General features: G+C 38.8%; 1 protein-coding gene across 2 annotated transcripts in view; it reads left to right on the top strand.

Moving 5' to 3' along the window:
• The first annotated feature begins 380 nt into the window (after positions 1-380).
• The window catches only part of Tank (TRAF family member associated NFKB activator), a 79,281-nt gene continuing 58,734 nt past the window's right edge, over positions 381-20,927 (top strand). Inside the window, exon 1 of one of the 2 annotated variants that reach the window (XM_075985055.1) lies at positions 381-525. The gene's annotated coding sequence lies outside the window, so the exon portion shown is untranslated. Of the gene's footprint in view, positions 526-13,122; positions 13,290-20,927 lie in introns of those variants that run through there. The other variant, XM_075985054.1, reaches the window with a different exon arrangement.

Raw genomic sequence — 20,927 nt, 5'->3', positions numbered from 1 at the left:
TCAGTCAAATGGCCTCTGAAAGTCAGAAAGCAAAGAAAATTTGGGTTTTGTTATTTATAAATACAATGATTTGGGGGTCAAATGTGACTCAATGACTAAAATGCCATTTTCCAAGTAAGCTCACCTTTAAAACTCTCTACATGAAAAAATACTTCTTCCAAAAAATTCCATGTTTACAATTTCTAAATGTTTTTTAATGCCTTAACTATTCAGGTGAAATATCATTGCTTCAAAAGGAAGTCAGAGTTATAGTCACGGGTGGTTTCAGAACATTTTCTGGTAGTTTTTGCTTCATTTCAATATCTTGCCCTGATTGGCTGTTGATAGTTACAAATAAGGAAGTCTTCAAAACAGGGGATTTTTCAGTGGAAGTCCCCAGTTCAACACAAGGGAGAGCTCAGGACAGTTCAGGCAGCGCTGCTCAGCAGTAGAGCCGGGGCAAACAAATGGCTTCCAGCATGTGTACCTGCCTACAACCTTAAAGGAAAGTAGTCTGTGAAAGGAAGCGTCTAACCTGGAAACGAGGTAACCAAATCTTCCTAATTCCTATTCGCTGTTAGCATAGCAAGGGGGTTGGGACGCCTTAAGCACGGCAAGATCTGTACCACTCCTGTACCAGCCCCTAACACGAGTCAGTAATGTCTCTGTCACCGTCGTCACAGTTAGCAATCTGGCCTTTAAAAAAGCCAAGATCCAAGGAAAACTTAAAACACTTGTGGCTCTTTTCTCTTTTCCTCTAACCTTTAAGCTAGAATTTTTTATGTCTTTAATTGAAATGAATTTTGTAGGTTTATATCTGATATGTAAGTCTTCTCAAAAAGTGGTTTTTTTTTTATACCATAAAACTGAGAAACATTTGGCCTAAGTTAGCTTGCTACGTTGAAAGTAAGTTAAGAGAATATGTAGTCATACTTCTTGCTGATATTTTAAAAAAATCAATCCCAGCATGATCGAATGTGTCCATTCAAATAGGAAATTAACTTACTTTTAGTCTCATAAGAAATACGTGGTATGAATATTTTATATCATTATTAGCCTTTTAAGGATTTCTAAATACAGGAATCACATCTTACTTTGTTACCAACGATTCCTTTTATCTTCATCACCATAATTAATGTTGAAGACTACATAGTACTATTTTCTTAAGGATAATCATAGATCAAATATCAAGAACTGTTGTCAGTATTGTCATGTTTTCAGACATTCGATAGGAGTGTCTGTTAGAGGGAAATGATTGTATACTTTCAGGGGTACTCGTTCAGTGGCATAGTCAGACAAGGCTTAAAACCTCTCACCAGTTCATTTCCCCTGGCTTTTTATCATCGCTGCCCTGCCCTTTTACAGTGGTCAAGCCACGTTTAGGATGTTTTACCCAAGCTGCAGTAGGATGGGGAAAGGAGAAAATGATTTCATCCAAGTCACAGAATAATCAGGTCGTTCCTGGAAACTGTGTCCCTTCTCACTCATCCACTGCCATCTCTCTGGTCCCCTAGGAAGACAGTTCCAATGGTGTAAGTATACACCTGGCACACTAGTCTGCCTCTGGGGGATGTGGAACCGTATGCCAACTCATTTTGCCTAAAATGATGCTCAGAAGCCGAGGATTGTAGAGCAATGTCCAATTATTTCTCTTAAACATTTGTGATTATGGCTACCAGGATGGTTCAAAACAAATCTGTTAAATTCCCCCTGGGAAAACCATCTGGTTGGAGTTTTAGAAAATGTGTGCACTAACTTAAGGGAAATGATTGTCCGTGTAGTAAAAAACCTTCATGTCTGTGACCATGCTGTCTTTCTATGTATTGAGGCCTCAGTAAACATACGGAGTCCTTTACATTAGACATCGTAGACATATATAGTAGAATATATTCCAAGCCAGTTAGCTTTGCCTCCTTCTTATGTGCACAGTAAGGGAATTATTCCTGATTGTATATTCTTTCTAGTGTGTTTTAACTACAGCTAACATCTCGATTTCATAATTTTTATCTAGTCATTTTATCTATCTATTTCTTTCTAAATTATCCAATTTATATGTGATTTCTACATCAAAAAGAACATGTGACATGCTTCCTCCCTTGTTTTCTCACCATACCAGCTAGAATTTCTGGATCAGGGCTCGATAACAGAGAAGAAAGCAGTTGCTTGTTATATTTCTGATCTCAGGGGAATTTCCCTAGTGGTTAATATGAAGAACGAGATTGGCTGTTGGCTTGAGGGAAATGCTTTATCATTAAATATATATATATCCTGACTTATTAAGGGTACACTTAATAAAAAAATATAAATGTTAAATAAAATTCAATGTCTTTGGTAACATTAGCAACAACTATCTGATTTTAGCATTTCCGATGAGGCAGTGATCTGCTATTTTAAAAGACTTAGCAGAAATCAGGTTGCCGCTGTGTTTCTGTGACCGAGCTGATTTATAATTAGCAACTGTATTCTGTTATTTCTCGGATTCAAATAATAAAATTGGTTGATCAAACCAAACCAAGCCTACACATTTCCTTTTTCTCTTCGATCCACATGCTTAGACGCCTCTCTTCTCTCACTTTGGCTTCACAATTCGGTTCACAGCTCAAACTAACAGAAAAGAAGGGAAACAATGTGGTTGTAAGCCAAGGAGCCCTATCCAGGCAGAGCAAGCAGATCTATAAACAAAGCAGCTGTTCATATGCTCCCTGCAAACAGCTTTCGAAAGTTACATCCAAAGAGGGAAGAAAAAAATGTGTGTCCAAATTGATTATCCTGTCTCTAGTTTACATTAAGAAAATACATACTGGAAAGCACATGTTTGTGATTTTCTGAGAATTTTCGCATTCATATTCATAAGGCAAATTCATCTATATTTTCATTTTATGGAAGCTATCAGTGATGAGTTTCGATACTAAAGTTTACTTTCAGAAAGTAAGTGAGAAAAAAAACGCCGAAACGCTCCATATTCTGACGACAGTTTCATGCACTGGTCTGTTCCTCGAAATGTTTAGGGAATAGATCCGAAGCATCGACCTTGGCGTTCCTGCTTGCAAGTCTCTCTGCACATTTTCCAACGACTTCTATTGTTTTATATCTTTGCAAATTTAGTGCTATTTCTTCACACAGTGTAGGTTTTGCTTGAAGACATCTTTTTTGAAAAGTAATCTTTAATTGAAATTTTTTTTGTACAATATATTTTGATCATGGTTTTCCCTCCCCCAATCCTTTCCCATACTCCCCCTTCTCTACTCACCCAAACTTGTGTGTTCTTCCTTTCCTCCTCCTCCTCCTCCTCCTCCTCCTCCTCCTCCTCCTCCTCCTCCTCCTCCTCCTCCTCCTCCTCCTCCTCCTCTTCTTTCTCTCTCTCTCTCTCTCTCTAGCAAATAAAAACAAAAACCCAAGAAACACACACACACAAATGGAAATCAAAATAAACAAACAAAAGATCATTAAAACAAACAAACAAAAAATCTAAACAAAGCAAAATGATACAAAAAAAAGTCTACAAAAAATATTATTGAGCTTGTTTTGTGTTGGCCAGCCATTCCTGGGCACCGGGCATGCCTGAAGTGTAGTTAACAAACCCACTGAGACCCCACTGTAGAAAACTGATTTTTCTTTTGCCTTGAATATCAATTACAGTAGCTTCTTGGTTAATGGTGGGAGGTGGCATCCACTTCCTCTTTTTGGTGCTGGGATTCTGTCTGGCTTGAACCTGTGCAGGCTTTTGAAACTATTTTTAAAGCAATTTTTCTGATCAATTTTTTTTCAAATGTATAGCCAAATGGGATAATAGCCTACACTTTTTTTTTAGCCTACACTTTTTTTTACACCATTTCTGTAACCCTTTCTAGTGCTCGTTTTGTTTGTATTTTCTCTCTTTTCTTGATTGGTATATCACAGAACTAATCCCATGGGTGTGACTTAGCTTTATAAAAATATCTTTTGGCTTACCTTTATTAATATTTTCTTGATATTTTAAAGATTATTTTTCTTTTCCCAGTTCCTGATTGAGTGCTTAGTTATGTATTTTTAAGCCTTTATTGTTTTCTAATAATATTTAAGGCTAGGGAATTTTAGCACCATTTGAACTCCATCTGGCAACTGTTTATATGTCTCTTTCACATTAGCCTAATTTACAATATTAGGACTAATTTGGTTTGACTTTGGAGGTGCGCATGGGGTGGGCATGGGACATGCTGAGGATTGATCCCAGGATCTTACACAAGCTCACCGTGCACTTTCCCTTCCAGTTTTTAATTGCAGTTTTATTTCCTCTTTAATCATAAACAACTTAAGTCAGTTAAATTATCTTAGAACAATTTTAGATTTAGAAAAAAAATTAAGCAGGAACTATAAACTCCTGTATATCATCCTACCTCCTCCCTTCAAGTCAGTTTCTTCTGTTATTGACGTCTGTATTAATGTAGTTATAACTAATCCAGATTTTTTTTATTTTATTGAGTCTTAAAATTCTTTATTGTTTCTTTTATTTATCTCCCCTCTAATCTGTGTTAATCTCTTTCCCCTGGTAATTTGTTTTTCTCTTTCCAGTTCTTTGAAATATGCAGGGTCTTACTTTATCCCACCTACCTCAGATTCTCTACCAATGGAATTACAAGAGCCCACCACCAAGCCCCATTTACTTGTTTACCGGGGTTCTGGAGATCAAATTCAGGTCTCCATGCTTGGAAGGAAGCATTCTCTGGAGGAGCTGGCTCCCCAACCCTGCTTTGCTTGCTTGCTTTTCTAGTCTTTTTCATCACATTTATATGTTTATGGTGTGTGATGATCAGAGACAACTTGAGGGTGTCTGGTTATTTTCTTCTACCTTGTTTGTGCTCAGGATTGAATTCAGGTGGTCCTGCCTCTTGGTGAGTGTCTTCATACCCCAAGCTATTTCACCAACCCCTGGTGGATGTTAATTGGAATTAAGGTGTCACTGAGCAATATTTTTACTATATAAGCTTTAATGTGTTGCAAGTTTTACTTTCATTAATCTCTAACAAAATCTCTCTTTGGTGATTTCCTTTTTGACGCATTGGTAGTTTAAGACTATGTTGATTTTCACAGGTTGATTTCTCTTTCAGTTTTCCTTGGATTACTGGCATCTATCTTCATTCCATCTTTGCCAGAGAGGATATTTCAAATGACTTCAATCTTCTGAAATACATTGAGACTTTGGACAGGGCAACTATCTATCTGTCTATCTCTAACTATCTACCTTCAACTATTTGAAGGGTCTATCTTGGAGAAGTGTTCTCGTCCCTTTGCTGAGAGTTTGTGTTCTACTTCCTGTTGGTTTGGCCTAGTTGACATACAGTAGTGTTCCAAGTTGTCTTTCCCCTCTCTGGTCTGTTTTTCTATTCACCATCAAATGTGGCATAACAAAGTCTTCCATGATTATTCTAGTCTGTTTTGCTTCAATTCTGTAAATGTTCTTTTCATTTACTTTAAGGCCCTCTTTGTTGTTTATGTGCATAAATGTTATCTCTTGGTAGATGACTCTTCTTGGTGATATAATCTTATGGTTTGTCTCCTGTAGAAGGTTTTTTTACTCCATTCTGTCTAATATTAGTACAGTTACCCATCTCTCTTTTGATTATAAGCAAAAATATTCTTCATTTTTTATTGTTACTATTTTATCTTTATGTGTTTGTGTACAATGTATGTGTTTTTGTGTGTGTAAGTATCCATGCATTCATGTGCATGTATGTCACGGCATACCTCCAAAGATCAGAGGACACTCCCAAATGCTGGTGGTTCTCATCTTCCATCTTTGAGAAAGGTGCCCTTGGTTTAGTTTGGCTTTCTTTTCTACTGGGTACATCAGGCTGCTTGGCCTCTGATTTCCCAGGGATTCTGTCTCCATTGCCCATCTTCCTATAAAGATGCTGGGATTATAGACCAATGCTACAACCTCTAGCTTTACATAGTTCTGGGGATAAAAACTTGGATTCTCATGCTAGCTTGGAAAATTCATTACACACTGAGTCAACTCTCCAATCCACATCTTTTCATCTAAAATAGTCTCTTCTAGACAGCTTGTAGCTTGATCATTTGACTATGTTGGATTGTCCATGTTTGGTCAAGCTTGTCTCTCTATCTACTTTTATAGTAATTACTAATAAGAAAATACTTCTGCCATGTACTTCTTGATGTATGCATTTCTTATACCATACCATACTTCCTTTTTAAAAGTTCAAGCAAAGTAGAAATATCCAGGGTTAATGGTAGATGAATAATTATTAAAACTTGGGCAAAAAAAAACCCAGTCTAATGAACATATAAATAAATGCCTACAAACATTATATTTTTTTACCATGACACAACCTTATACCATAATCACTTACAATAATTCATGTGACATTATATTTGGAAATAAAGTACAGAATACAAGTGAAATTGCTAGTGAATAGCCAGGTTAAAATGGCATTTAATCAAAAACACAGACAACAGAGAAATCCTATCAACCCAGTGCAAGAAGCTGAATCTGCTCAGATCTGATATTATTTCCTAGTTTTCACTGAAGAATTTGCTATGATAAATTAAAAATAACATCTCTGAATTATTGGAAAAGAAAAGATTAGGTGTTACCTCTCATGTTATTATCATAAAATTTAAATATCTCTTTAGTAAAAGAAAAAATCTTTAAAGGAACATTAATCACTTCCATGCATTCACAATAGAAGGTCTACTTACGAATTTTAAATATTACTAAGAATCTGGTTGAGGGTCAGTTTAGACAATGTGGCTTTTGATATTAAAAGTTCACAAGAAAAATCAAGCCATCTTTTAATTTTGCTTTAATGTCAAACTAAATAAAGCAACTTTAAAATTCAATTAAAAAAGTTAGTGTGTTTTAAGAAGTATTTCCAAAATTTAATCATTGAGCTTCTTTTCAGAAGTCATAAGCTAGTACAAATTATTCTAACTTAACTTTAGAAGTAAAAATGCAAAATCAAACTCACAGCATTATGACGTAATCCTCCTCAGTATTGAAGACCTGCTTTTATGTTCTTAGATGATATTCTGTTCCAAAGGTTGATTCGACGACTCTGGTAGCTTGGCTGATCAGCATCCTTCTCAATAGTGTCTTGTTTGCATTGGAGATATTCTGACGTCATTGTCACTTTCTGTAAACTATTCTGTGAATGCAAGCCGGCAACTACCTGGAGTATTCTGTTGGCGGCTGCCTGACTCAGCAGCTAACAACAATTTGTAAGCATAGTCAACACGTGTCTGCAGGAGTCCATCTTCTCAAGAGAAGCCCCGTCCTGTCATGCACGGCTTGAGACATGCTAGTAAATTTGGTTCCCAGACACCATCCAGTCAATTAGGGAATGCTTCTGCAAGCTCTTGTAAACCACTCTCCCACCAGGTGATGGTGGCGCATGCCTTTAATTCCAGCACCCTGTAGGCAGAGGCAGGCTGATCTCTGTGAGTTCGAGGCCAGCCTGGTCTACAAGAGCTAGTTCCAAGACAGGCTCCAAAGCTAATTTCTTACTTCACCTTCTGTGTTTAACTGGCTCTTTGCATTACACCATTTTAGCTTCTTCTCATTTTTCTCTTATTTTTTTAAAAGATGTTTATATTTTTAAAAGATGTTTTCTTAGGGGTCACATAGAGATTAAAATAATTTAATTGAATTGAACTAATTCACTTAAATTAGTTTTAGTAACATCCATAAACTACAGAATACTATTAGTTTAATTCCTTGTGTCTTCCTGCAAGTTATTTTTATATATCATAAGCTCATGTAGAAAACAAAAGAGAGAAATTATAAATAAAAACCGAATCATGCCGGAATTTGTGTTTATGTAGTTGACTGATTGTACTAAAGTTGTTGTTTCTTTATATGGCTTCAACTCTAGCGGGCTTTTAAATATTCCATCTTCCCTTCCTTTACTGCTCTTTATGGCAAGCCTACTAATAACAAACTCCTTCACTTTTTATTTAATGTCAAAGTGTCTTTATTAGCCTTCATTTCTAAAGAATAGCTTTGCTGGATATAGAATTCTTTTTTATTGTTGTTTTTCTTTTTGTTTTTAGACAGGGTTTCTCTGTGTTATAGTCCTGGCTGTCCTGGAACTAGCTCTTGTAGACCAGGCTAGCCTTACACTTACAGAGATGAACCTGCCTGTGCCTCCTTCATGCTGGGATATAGAATTCTTGGTTGACACTTTTTCTTCTGTATTTTCAGTAAATTTTTGAGCAAAACTGCTGTTAATTTTTTTTTTGTTTTAAGTGTATGATTGTTCGACTGAATGTATGTCTATGTACCATGAGTGTCCCTGGAGGCCAGAAGATGGCATCAGATCCTCTGGAACTGGAATTACAGACTGTTGAAAATTACCTTACAGACTGTTGTAAGCCACCATGTGGTACTCTGGGAAAGCAACCAGTGCTCTTAACCACTGAGTCATCTGTCCAGCCATCAAACTGCCATTAATAACTGCTTGCAGGTAGTATGACACTTCTCTTTTGATTTTGATCTATCTATCTATTTATCTATCTATTATCTATTTATCATCTATCTATTATTTATCTATCATCTATCTATCTATCTATCTATCTATCTATCTATCTATCTAATTATCTCAATCATCTATTTCTATCTATGCATTCTTATCTCTACATAGATGGAAAGATAGATAGATAGATAGATAGATAGATAGATAGATAGATAGATAGATGACAGACATCACTGTAACCTGGCTCCTCTTCTTATTTCCTTGATACTTCCAAGAATCTCATTTTGCCTTGGGCTCTTTATTTGTTTTCTCTGAGAGGTAAGGCAGCACACAGCCAGACTGAAATGGAACTTGTGTCCGAAGACGACCTTGCACTTTCTGTCCTTCTACCTCTCTCTCCTGGGTGCTAGAATTACAGATGTGCACTGACGCACATGGTTTGTACAGTGTTGCAATAAAACACAAGGTTTCACGTATGTGAGGCTAACACTCTACCAGCAGGCTACATACTCAGCCCCAAATAAGGGATTTTTCTTTTTTCTTTTGAGATAAAGTTTCATTCAACTCAGGTTGGTTCAAACTCTGTGCCCAGGTTGACTTTGAAGCACTCATCCTTCTGCCTTCACCTCCGGAGTGCTGGGACACTGACTTAGAGATGTGGAAATAATACTCATTCCAGCTTTACAGTTTGGATTTTACATTAACATGATGAGATGACATACCGTACTCTAGGTGATAAAAAGTCGAGGAACATGCTGACATTAAAATTTGACAAGAGAAAATGTGAGAATAGTTATAAGGTCGTTATGATAATGATGAATTGATAATGGTTTAAACAGTGGGTGGCAGAGGGGACAAACTGTGACACTGAGGGCAGAGGGTATATATTTATATATCCTTCCCCCAAATATGCAAAAAAAATGGAGGAAGAATTCTGATTATTTGCCATTCCTACAAATCACATTCCAAAATATTCACTGTTTTGTGTTTTCCTTATGGAGCATAATCTTCTCAAAGACATGCTTTGTTTTGTGTTTACTCATTTGCATTTTGTTTTTTTGTTTTATTTTGTTTTGTTTTGTTTTTTTTTTTTTTTGGAGATAGGATCTCACATGTAGCTCTGGCTATCCTAGAATCCACTATGTAGACCAAGCTGGCCTTGAATTCACAGAGGTTTGTCTGCCTCTGCTTCCTGAATGCTAGCTTGTATTTACTCATTTGAAACCTGGTCTAGCCCTTTCTTGTTGGATGCATGGATTCTCTGTGGTTCTCACTTTCTGTCCAACTGTTACTAGTTCTTCAGCACAGATCCTAAATTGGGAGACCAGATAGACATGGACAGTTCACAGCTAACTCTTGGGCTTGAAACTGATATTCATCAGTGTTGGTACTATGGGTGTTGGATTGAAGTGAGACCCCTTACACAGACTGTCTGCTTTTCCGTATGAAAAGAATGACTGGCTAAGTGAAACTTAATATTGGTCTTTTAAAATAGAAATCATATATAAATAGCAAGCTCCAACAGAGACTCAAATTTTCAGCTCTGTCTACTCATTTCCTCTCATTATTGGTTTTATATACTTCAACAATTCATGCAAAAATATTCACACAAAAATACTTCTATTAGTGTTAGTTCAATATAGTTTTTAAGGTTTTCATAAAGCATATATTGTACATTGAGTATTATTTGCCCCCACACCCTCCTACCCTCTTTCTTACCCCTCTCTCTTCCAATTGTCCCTTTTGTTCCCCTAGACAGTTTCATTTCCACTTCTGTGTCATGTGTGTGAGTGTGTGTGTGTGTGTGTGTGTGTGTGTGTGTGTATATATGATTTCATGTGTCTATTTTAAAATTAGGGACTACTAATGAAAGCTAAAACTACAAAATCTATTTTCTGTATACATTTCTGTTGTTGGATACCTTCTTTGATTCCATAATAGATATTGTGAATAATAGTGCTACTATAAATATTGGCATGCAAATATCTCTGTGATATATCAACTTGGAGTCCTTCAAGGAACTACCTAGGAATGTTGTAGCTGGGTCATATCTACTTTTGGTTTCCTGAGAAACCTCCATGTTGACTTCTGTAGTGACTGGACTAATTTGCATTTCTACCAACAGTGTATAATGGTTCCCTTTTGTCCATTTCTTGCCAGTAAGCATTTTGCTTTTGTTTGTTTTCTTAAGAGTTGCCATGCTGACTAGGGTAAGAAGGAATGCCAATATGGTTATAATTTTTATTTCTCTGGCAGTTGGTGATATTTAACATTTTTATATGTTTGTTGGCCATTTGCATTTCATCTTTTGAGCATTGTCCATTTCATTGACTGGGTTGTTTCCCTGCTTAATTTACTGAGTTCTTTATATATTATAGATATTAATCCACGCTCAAATGTATAGCTAACAAAGACTCTTATTCTGTAGGCTATTTCATCACTTACCTAACATGAGGTCCCATTTGTCAATTATTAGCCTTATTTCCCCAAGCAACTTGAGTACTGTTGAAAGTTTTTACCTTTGTCTAGATCTAAAAGGAACTCCCTTACATTTTTCTCTAACGGTTTTTGAGTTTCAGGTCTTCTGTTAAAGTCTTTAGTTCTTTTGGAGTTAATTTTCTGTACAGGTGAGAGATATGGTTCTAGTTTCATTTTTCTACCTATGGATGTCCATAACACTATATTTTTAATCTTCAATGAATATACTATATGTCAATTCTGATGGAAATCATAATCATTATAGGAAAATATGTCATTGTTTTGATTTAAAAACTCATCTGTTTTAAATCATTGTAGACGTGTCCATGTTCATTTCACATGTACAGTCACTTCTCTTCATGATTATCATGCTGGGAATGAAAAGAAAAAAACTATTTAAGAAATACGTAGTTTTCATTATTCGAAGTTTGTCGCACATTCATGTTTTAAATGGCTTATACATTGAGCCCTGTGTTCTGAACGCATTAACTCTATAAATTCAACAAAAATTTCAAAGCAGCTTCAAATATACTCAAAATCAAAGCTGAATGAGCTAGACTTATTAAAATTTGACATTTTGCTGTTCAAAAGACATTATCAGGTGGTCACGGTAGCTGGTGGCTTTAATCCCGGTACCCAGGAAACAGAAGCAAGCAGACATTTGTGAGTTCAAGGCCAGCCTGGTTACATAGTTTTCCTGGCCATCCAGAGTGACAGGGTAAGATGACAAGTGAGGAAAGTCCGTGTGTCATAGGGCCCAGCCACTCTTCCTCTCCCAGAAGCCATCAATTAAAACAATCAGACACTGTTGCCTAGTAGAATGCCCAAAATCTAGAACACTGGGAACACCAAAAGCTGGCAAGGGCTGTCGGGGACAGAAACTTTCCTTTGTCTTTGGTGGAGTACAAATAGTTTGGCAGTTACCTAACAAAATACATATACACTTACCGTTCCTCAGACGCCTTGCATTTGCCTTAAGGAGTTGATAATGTATTTCTCCTAATAGAAATAGTACATTATTGTTTATAGCAGCCTTTTCAGCCTCCAGGCTGACGATACCGACCTTGAACAAGCTTATATATATGGAGATGAGGGGCACATTTGAAATTTCTAGACCTTCCTCTCGATTTTGTTTTGCACCTAAGCCTGTTCTAGAAAAAGCAAAGCATTTAATGTAAGCAGTGCTGTATCACATTTAACATGATTACCTATTTCAAAAAAAAAACACTTGATCTTCATGTCCTTTTTTGTTTTCAAGTGACCATCAAGTCCAGTTTGTGTTGCCTTTGTATATCCATGCATAAAGGGTCATCCAATGGAGAATAGGTTACACCTTAAAGAAAGCTGTCCCCTCTTCCCCGCAATCCACTTCCCAGAGCTCCTCGGTTAGGGATACAGATCTGTGAGCCTGCTGCTTCCCTGCTACAAAGTTCGGCAGGTTCTGCTCAAGCTACCACAGCTGATGTGAGTTTTAAAATTCTTCTAAACTATGCTTTGACTTTTAAAAGTTGCCCCAAATATTCAAGCTTACCGCTGGAACTTGACAAGTGTTTGAATCCTTGGACTTACTGACCTAAATAAAACACATATAAGTTCCAGAGGAAGAGAAAAACTGGGGCAGCCAGAACCCAATCCTCTTGTTCTAACAGAGAAAAGGTGTTCTTCTCTGTTCACCTGACATGTCTCTCTTAGACCATTCAAGCATGTCTGGAAATAGACTAATGAGAAACTTTGAATCCATGGGAAGTTTTAAAATAAATTTCTATTCCCATTTACCAACAATCGAATTTTGTTTCGCAGGTATGTTCTTTGGAATGTATTACTAATGGGGGGAACCACCTATTGACGTGTATGTATAGTATTTCTCAATACACATAATTCATTAAATATTTGATTCACTTAATTACATTCACGTAAGGCTCCTGGGGAAAATGCAGATTCCTGGGCCTTTCCCTACCTCCTTTAAACAGGAATTTCACAATATCTCAAGTTTTTCTGGTGGTTCTCTAACCTATATATAGGGTGATAGTAGTAGTTATTTATGGTTTGCTCAAAATTCTAGCTAAGACACTGAAATGACCTTTAATTATAATACAGGATTCATTTGCTCTCAGACGTATTTCCTCTGTGGCCCCTGGATGGGGTGGAGCTTGGCGGGGGCGGGGCTTCGTGGGCGGGGCTTTTGCAAGAGGAAGGACGTGGGGCGGGGCCTGGCCCTGCGGCTGGAAGGTGAAGCGTTCAAGGGCTCGGCGCGCAGACGCTGCCCTCTGAACTGGAACGGAAAGCAACTTCCGGCTGTAGTCATTCTGCCCGGCACCGGCGACCTGTGGCGTGAGAAGATCGCGGCGGAAATCTTCAACTGTGAGTAAAAACTACGAGTTGGGGTGTCTGGGTCGGCGGCCGAGCCGGAGGACGCAGGACTGGGGTGTGTGAGCGGGAGGGGCGCGCTGCAGCGAGGTGGCCTGGGAGAAGCGGAGCTGCGGCCGCAGCGAGTTTACGGTGGGGGTCCGGAGCGAGGGAAAGCGCCGGTCCATGCCCTCGAGCTGACCTTGTGGGGCTTTTCCGGCCCGCAACCTCGGCTCCACGACGACAGTCCCCTTGCGCTGCTTCCAGGGATGGGAAATGAGCGCGACCCGGGCCGCGGGGTTGGGGTGCGGGGGACCCCGGAGTCCTCGACTTCTCTGCCGGAGAGAGGCTGACTTGCAAAAGCGGCAGTCCTGACGGCTGTGCTCTCGAACGCTCAGTAGGTTCTTTCTGTTTATCCCGGGAGTTGCACAATTCCCTCCTCGGCTTTCCTGTGGCGTGTCACCAGAGTCTTGTCAATGAGAAGTTGAGTAACTTCCCCCACGGGTCCCGGAGAGAATGGCTGGCTCGAGGTTCAAAGAGCAGAGGCAGCCACCTGTGTACACCAGTCGTCCAGATAGTCCTCACCGCGGTGTACAGGGACTGGCTACCACCAAAAAAGTGATGACTGTCAAGAAATCCGAACAAGGGGGAAGATGCTGTACCCAGAGGACTGAGGCTCTCTTACTGTTAGGCAGGCTGCACTGAGCAACCCCCCAGGGTCTCTTTTCTCTCACAGATGCTTTTGAGACGTGCTCGTAAAAGAAGAAATGATAGTATAGAGTGTAAGAAGTGAAGTGGTGCGGAGTTGAAGGAAAATTAATGCCCCGCAGGTTGCAGCTTGGAGCAGAAAAACAAGCACCACTTTCTTGTGAAAAAAGAATTTTGTCACCTTTGAGAGGGACCGTGAACCCCCACGTAATACAGTGGAATGTGAAACCACACTAAATCATTTCCAATCATGTAAGACAAAGCTTTCTATATCTCTTAAAGATGCATAATCATGTTATTTTATCCCCCCCGTGAAGACGAGATCACGCATACTGTTCTGTGCCCTGCTGTTTTAGACTTTAGAACAAAAGTATACTTGGTTAAGTATATAGGTGATTGTTGTCACGATTGACATTCCTCAAGATGAACCGTTGTTTATTTCGTTCATTTTTCTCCAAAGTTTTTTTTTTCTTTTTTTGTCTTTAAAAAGAAAGATACAGTTGTTGCCAAACACGGTGGCTTTTAGTCCTACCACTCAGGAAGATACAGATGTAGTAACCCTTCATGGTCTATGCCAGATATTTTCGAGAACTGTTAGTCACTTGACTTTTAAGTGCCTGATTTTGTAAAATCCAAGGTTATGGCCTTCTCACAAATTATTGGAATTGTTTCCTATGTTATCTCTTTTTAATAATTTACTCATTTTAAACATCTGGAATTATTTTTGTATGCTGTAGATAATTTCTCTCATGAGTGGCATCTTAGTTTTTGCCAACGTGATCAAAACCTAGACATACCTGGGAAGAGAAATTCTCACTTGAGATACCGCCTCTCTCAAAATGGCCCGTGGACATGTCTGCCTGGCATTTTCTCGGTGGCTGGTTGATGCGAAAGGGTCCAGCCCACTCTGCGCACTGTCATCTCTGAGCAGGCTGGTCAGAACTTGATAAGAAAGCACACTGAGTAGCAAACCAGGGGAAACAAGGTAGGAAGCAGGGCCCCTCCAAAATCTGTGCCCCCAGCTGCCTGCTTGAGGTCCTGCTCCCCCAAGTGATGGATTATAGTGGTATGATGAAGTAAACCCCTTCGTCCTCAATTTGGTTTTGGTCATATTGTTTATCATAGCAGCAGAAACCAAAGTACAACAAGTCGGTAGCCATTTTCCCCCCAAATAATTTCTTCCAGTCAGTTTTTAAGTGGATGAGATGACTTAGCAAGTAAAGGTGCCTGCCACAAGCCTGCCATCTGAGTTCTGTCCTCGAGAGAACCAGCTTCTCAAAGCTGTCCTCTGACGCGCGCGCGCGCGCGCACACACACACATGGCGGGGGGGGGGGGGGGGGGGGGGGGGGGGGGGGGGATCAAAATTTAATCAGTTGTTTTCTAAGTGACTGAAAAATTATTTTATTTTTTGAGGTGGGGGACTGGGATACATGAGACCTTGTCTGAAAAGAGAAAAGGAAAGCCAGGCTTGGTGGCACATGCCTTTCTTCAGTGGCAGTACTGAAAGATCTTGGTTGAGTTCAAGGCCAGTCTGGTCTACATAGCAAGTTCTATATATAAGTGAGACCCTGTTCTAAAAAAGGGGAAAGTTGACAATGGTCAGTGGGCAATTTTATATTATTTATATTCTACCATAGGTTTTAGGAGTTTTGTTCTGTTTTATTTTTTAATCTTTTTAAAGATAAGGGATTGAAAAATGTGACATATATACTACAAAGGTCTGAAAGGCATATTTTCCAGTTGCTTAGAACAAGGTACTCTTGCCTTTTCTAACACCCCTTAGTTTATTGGAACATCTGCCATACACTGCACCTAGTTCAAAGGACTACATTAGCCATCCACCCTAAAGGTAGTCCTGTGCTATCCTGTGTCATTCTTTTCTGAATATAGTTCATAATCTTGATTTTGAAAGACATTTTCTTACCTCTTTTCCTTGACTTGCTGAAGTTCACCACAGCAAGCAGGGGAGCAATGGCAGTGTAAGCTCTAAAGGAGATGTGGAGGAAATGAGAATAAAGAGCTCACCCTAGTCTGGTGAGCTCACTCTAGTCTGGTGAGCTCTTTAGGAGGAATTAGGCTGTGTGGCCTTGGAGGAAGAGGTGTGTCAGTGGGAGTGGGCTTTGAGGCTTCAAAAGGCTCAGAATTTCCCTCTCTGCCTTGGTGCCTGGGAATCAGGATTTAAAGCTCCCAGTTGCTGCTTCCAAAAGACAGGATAGCCATGGACTGACCCTCTGAACCTGTAAGCAAGCCCCAATTAAATGTTTTTTTTTCAAATAAGCTGCCTTGATCATGACATCTCACAGCAGTAGAAGAGTAACTAAGACAGAAGATAACAGCACAAACTTCACTTGACATAACACAAATGAGTTAAAATCACCCACTAATATTTATGCCTTTAAAATGTTAGAAAGGAAAGATAAACAGCTATAATCAGGAGAAAAGTAGTTTTGTATCAGCAGATGATTTTCATTTGCAGTTTACCTTTGTATATGAATATGATTTTTTAAAAATACTCATTATATAGTAAACCCTCATGTCAGTTTTTTTAAGATTTCATTTTTATTTGTGTTCTGCATTTGTGTATGTGTGCGTGTGCGTGTGTGTGCATGTGTATGTGTGTGAGGTGGGGGGCAGGGGAGGAGGGCACGAACTAATGTGTGTATGCCATGGTACAACAGCGGAAGTCAGAAGGACTCCCTTCAGGATTCTGTTTTAACCTTCTACCTTGTTAAGGGTCTCTTGTTTCTGCTGAGCTGTATGTACTCCGGGCTAGCTGGCCCAGCTTTGGGTCATTTCTACTGTCTGCCTCCCATTTCACCATAGGAATGCTAGGATATAAGTACATTCCACATTACTTGGCTATTTATGTGGGTTACACAGTGAGCCATCTCACCAGCCCTATAATTATTTTTGCCATAGAAAACTTAGTGATAAATTAAAATAGCCAAATAACCTTTCACATGCCTGCATTCTCGCCAAAGTAGTATTCATGTGTGTTCTGACATGTCCTCCATAGTTTACAGGTGTGTATTGCTAAGTTCCATTACCCGTCTAAGATGATTCTTGACAGTAACCAAAAATGTCTGAAATAGGCATTTATAAAAGTTAATAATTCTAGTGCCAACTCCATGGCTCAGGGAGTAAAGGAGCTTGTTACCAAGTCTGATAGCCTGAGTTTGATCCTGGGGACCCATATGGCAGAAAGAGAGAACCAGCTTCCTCAAATTGTTCTTTGGATTCCACACGTGTGCCAGGACATCCTCTCCCCTCCCCCATTCATAATCCATACATAAATAACTATAGGGGTTGTTGTTGTTAATTATTCTAAGGCTGGCTAAATGGCTTAGCAAGTAAAAGTACTTGCATTGCAAGCCTAGCATCTCAGTTTGAACCCTGGGAGCCACGTAAAATAAGTTGGAAGGACAGACTGATGTCACAGAGTCCTTTTCCACATTGTATACTTCCATGTAACTCTAAGAATACTTTAAGTGAATAATTCTATAAAAGATAAGTTAACATTTATGTATTAACAATAAACTTGGTTAAAAAGTGGGCTTTTCAAAAAAACCCAGGATAGCCAAAACAATCCTGTACAATAAAAGAACTTCTGGAGGCATCACAATCCCTGACTTCGAACTCTACTATAGAGCTACAGTACTGAAAACAGCCTGGTATTGGCATAAGAACAGACAGGAGGACCAATGGAAGTGAGTAGAAGACCTAGATATCAATCCACACATCTTTGACACCTGATTTTTGACAAAGAAGCAAAAAATATCAAATGGAAAAAAGAAAGCATATTTAACAAGTGGTGCTGGCATAACTGGATATCAACATATAGAAGAATGAAAATAGACCTATATCTATCACCATGCACAACACTCAAGTCCAAATGGATCAAAGACCTCAACAAAAAGCCAGCCACACTGAACCTTATAGAAGAGAAAGTGGGAAATACACTTGAACACATTGGCACTGGAGACTACTTCCTAAATATAACCCCAGCAGCACAGACACTGAGAGAAACAATTAATAAATGGGACCTCCTAAAATTGAAAAGCTTCTGTAAAGCAAAGGACACGGTCAACAAGACAAAATGACAGCCTACAGAATGGGAAAAGATCTTCACTAACCCTACATCAGACAGATGTCTGATCTCCAAAATATACAAAGAACTCAGGAAATTGGTCACCAAAAGAACACATAATTCAATAAAAACAAAAAAAATAGAGTACAGACCTAAACTCTCAACAGAGGAATCTAAAATGGCTGAAAGACACTTAAGGAAATGTTCAACATCCTTAGTCATCAGAGAAACGCAAATTAAAACAACTCTGAGATTTCATCTTACACCTGTAAGAATGGCCAAGATCAAAAACATTGATGAAAATTTATGCTGGAGAGGTTGTGGGGGAAAAGGGAACACCTTTGCATTGCTGATGGGAATGCAAGCTGGTACAACCCCTTTGGATGTCAGTGTGGCAATTTCTCAGAAAATTAGAAAACAACCTTTCTCAAGACCCAGTAATACCACTTTTGGGTATATATATCCAAAGGATGCTCAATCGTGCCACAAGGACATGTGCTCAACTATGTTCATAGCAGCTTTGTTTGTCATAGCCAAAAACTGGAAACAACCTAAATGCCTCTCAACTGAAGAATGGATAAGTAAAATGTGGTACATTTACACAATGGAGTACTACACAGCAGAAAAAAAATAATGACATCTTGAATTTTGCAGGAAAATGGATGGAGCTAGAAAACATTTTGAGTGAGGTAACCCAGACACAGAAAGACAAGTATCACATGTACTCACTCATAGATGGTTTATTAAACATAAAGCAAAGAAAACCAGCCTACAAACCACAATCCCAGAGAACTTAGACAACAATGAGGACACTAAGAGAGACTTACATAGATCTAGTCTACATGGGAAATAGAAAGTAGAAAAAAAACATGATCTCCTGAGTAAATTGGGAGCATGGGGACCTTGGGGGATGGTTGAAGGGGGAGGGGAGAGGCAGGGAGGGGAGCGGAGAAAAATGTAGAGCTCAATAAAAATAAAAAAAGTAAAAAGTGGGCTTTTGTTTTTATGTCAGCTTGACACAAGTTGGAGAAGAACCGTAGTTTAGAAAATGCCATTGCCATGACCTGTGCAAACCTGTGGTGATTAATGTAGGAATGCACAGCCCATTGTAGATGGTGCTACCTCTGTGTTGGTGCTGAATGAAAGCAGGCTGAGGAAGCCATGAGGAACAAGCCAGTAAGCAGCACTCTTCCATGGCCTCTGTATCAGCTCCTGACTTCAGGTTCCTGTCCTGACCTTTGATAATGGACTATGATATGGAATCAACCCCTTTTCTCCCCAAGTTGTTTCTGGCCATAGTGTTTTATCACAGCAGTATAAATCTTAGCTAGGACAGCTTTTGTATGGTTGACTGATAATCAGTCCTTAAAGTTCTGCTCCATGCATATGCAACACACCACCTTTACCCTGAACTGTTCCACGTCATAGTAAACGGTTTAAATTTTCTCACCTTTTTCCTTTGAAACTGCCTGCGAGATCTAGCTACAGCATAGTGACAGCTTGTTATTACCATTAAAATAAGTTTCCCAGCAAAATGGGAAAGCTAAAGACAATATAGTGAAGCTGATAGTTTCCTTCAGGATATAGAGCTTGCCTGTGCAGAAGCAACACCTTTTCTTTCATAGCAGAAGTGAAGAAGAGGATAAGAAGCAATGTGTTTTGCTCAATAACATTCTTCTACCTACTTCATTTTTTGTTTTGTGTACAGTGTTGTTGTTTGATCAAGATTAGTAAATCAATTCTTTGTTTTTGTTATGATTGATGCCCTTTTATTTATTTGGGATTATTCCAGGAGTTTTTGTTTTAAGTTCTAACCTTGATCTCACACTGTATGCTAGGCAGGTTTTGAACTTAAGATTCTTCTACCTCAACTTTCCTGCTAGCAGGGATTACAAACCTGTACCACAAGGCTCAGAATAACAGTAGTTTTAAAAGAACTTTTTGGATTTTTTTTTCTTATTTTTGAGGGAAAGAAATTGGGGGAATAAAAAATGCTGTTTTTCTCACAGAAAAATGTCCTGGACAGTAACTTGACTTTTCTTTCAAAGATAAAGTCTCCATAATGGTAATATGTGATGAGTGTGAATAGTTTTAAGTATCAATACTCTAAATAACTTTGACTTATCTTAAACCAATATTTTTCCTTCACATACACACAAAAAAGTGTTTTCAGTGAAAATGAAGTCAAACTTTTAAGTCATTAAAGTAGGGAATAGCTTGAACTTGCTTAGACTAAGAAAACTAATGAGAAATACATTTTACTGGTTACTTAGCAAGTTAGAAGTATGAGTCCTGGAAATATTTGCAGTAGAATGGAGTGTGGGAAATCATTTATTGAGCAATGGACCACATACAGTTAGGTAATTTTGATGTGGACTTCTTGCTATAACGATGGAAATCAAAGACTTCCATCTTTTCAGTGTGAGAACCTATTACTTTAAATTGCTTGAAGAAAAGTTATTTGAGGCTGTTAGCAAATCAGCTATTACTATGGGATGGTTAAATATTTTAGTTTTCTTGAGGGGGGCATGGGATTTTGAGACAGGGTTTCTTTGTATAGCCTTGGCTGTCCTGGAACTCACTCTGTAGACCAGGCTGGCCTCAGATTGAGATCTACTTGCATCTGCCTCCCAAGTGCTGGGATTAAAGTCATGTGCCACCACTCTAGGCTCGCTGCACATGTGTTATGGTTGTGTAGTTGGTCTTCTTGTGGGACTCCTAACAGTGGGGGCAGGGGCTGTCTCGGATTCTGTTTCCTGCTTTTGGGACCCTTTCCTCCTATTGGGTTGCCTTGTCTAGCCTTAATAGAAGAGGAGGTGTGTAATCTTACTGCAACTTGATATACCTTGAATAGCTA

The sequence above is a fragment of the Microtus pennsylvanicus genome, chromosome 9, assembly GCF_037038515.1.
Source record: "Microtus pennsylvanicus isolate mMicPen1 chromosome 9, mMicPen1.hap1, whole genome shotgun sequence".
Classification (NCBI taxonomy): Eukaryota; Metazoa; Chordata; class Mammalia; order Rodentia; family Cricetidae; genus Microtus; species Microtus pennsylvanicus.
The sequence above is the reverse complement of the archived record's forward strand: the minus strand, read 5'-3'. Positions and strand labels throughout refer to the sequence as shown.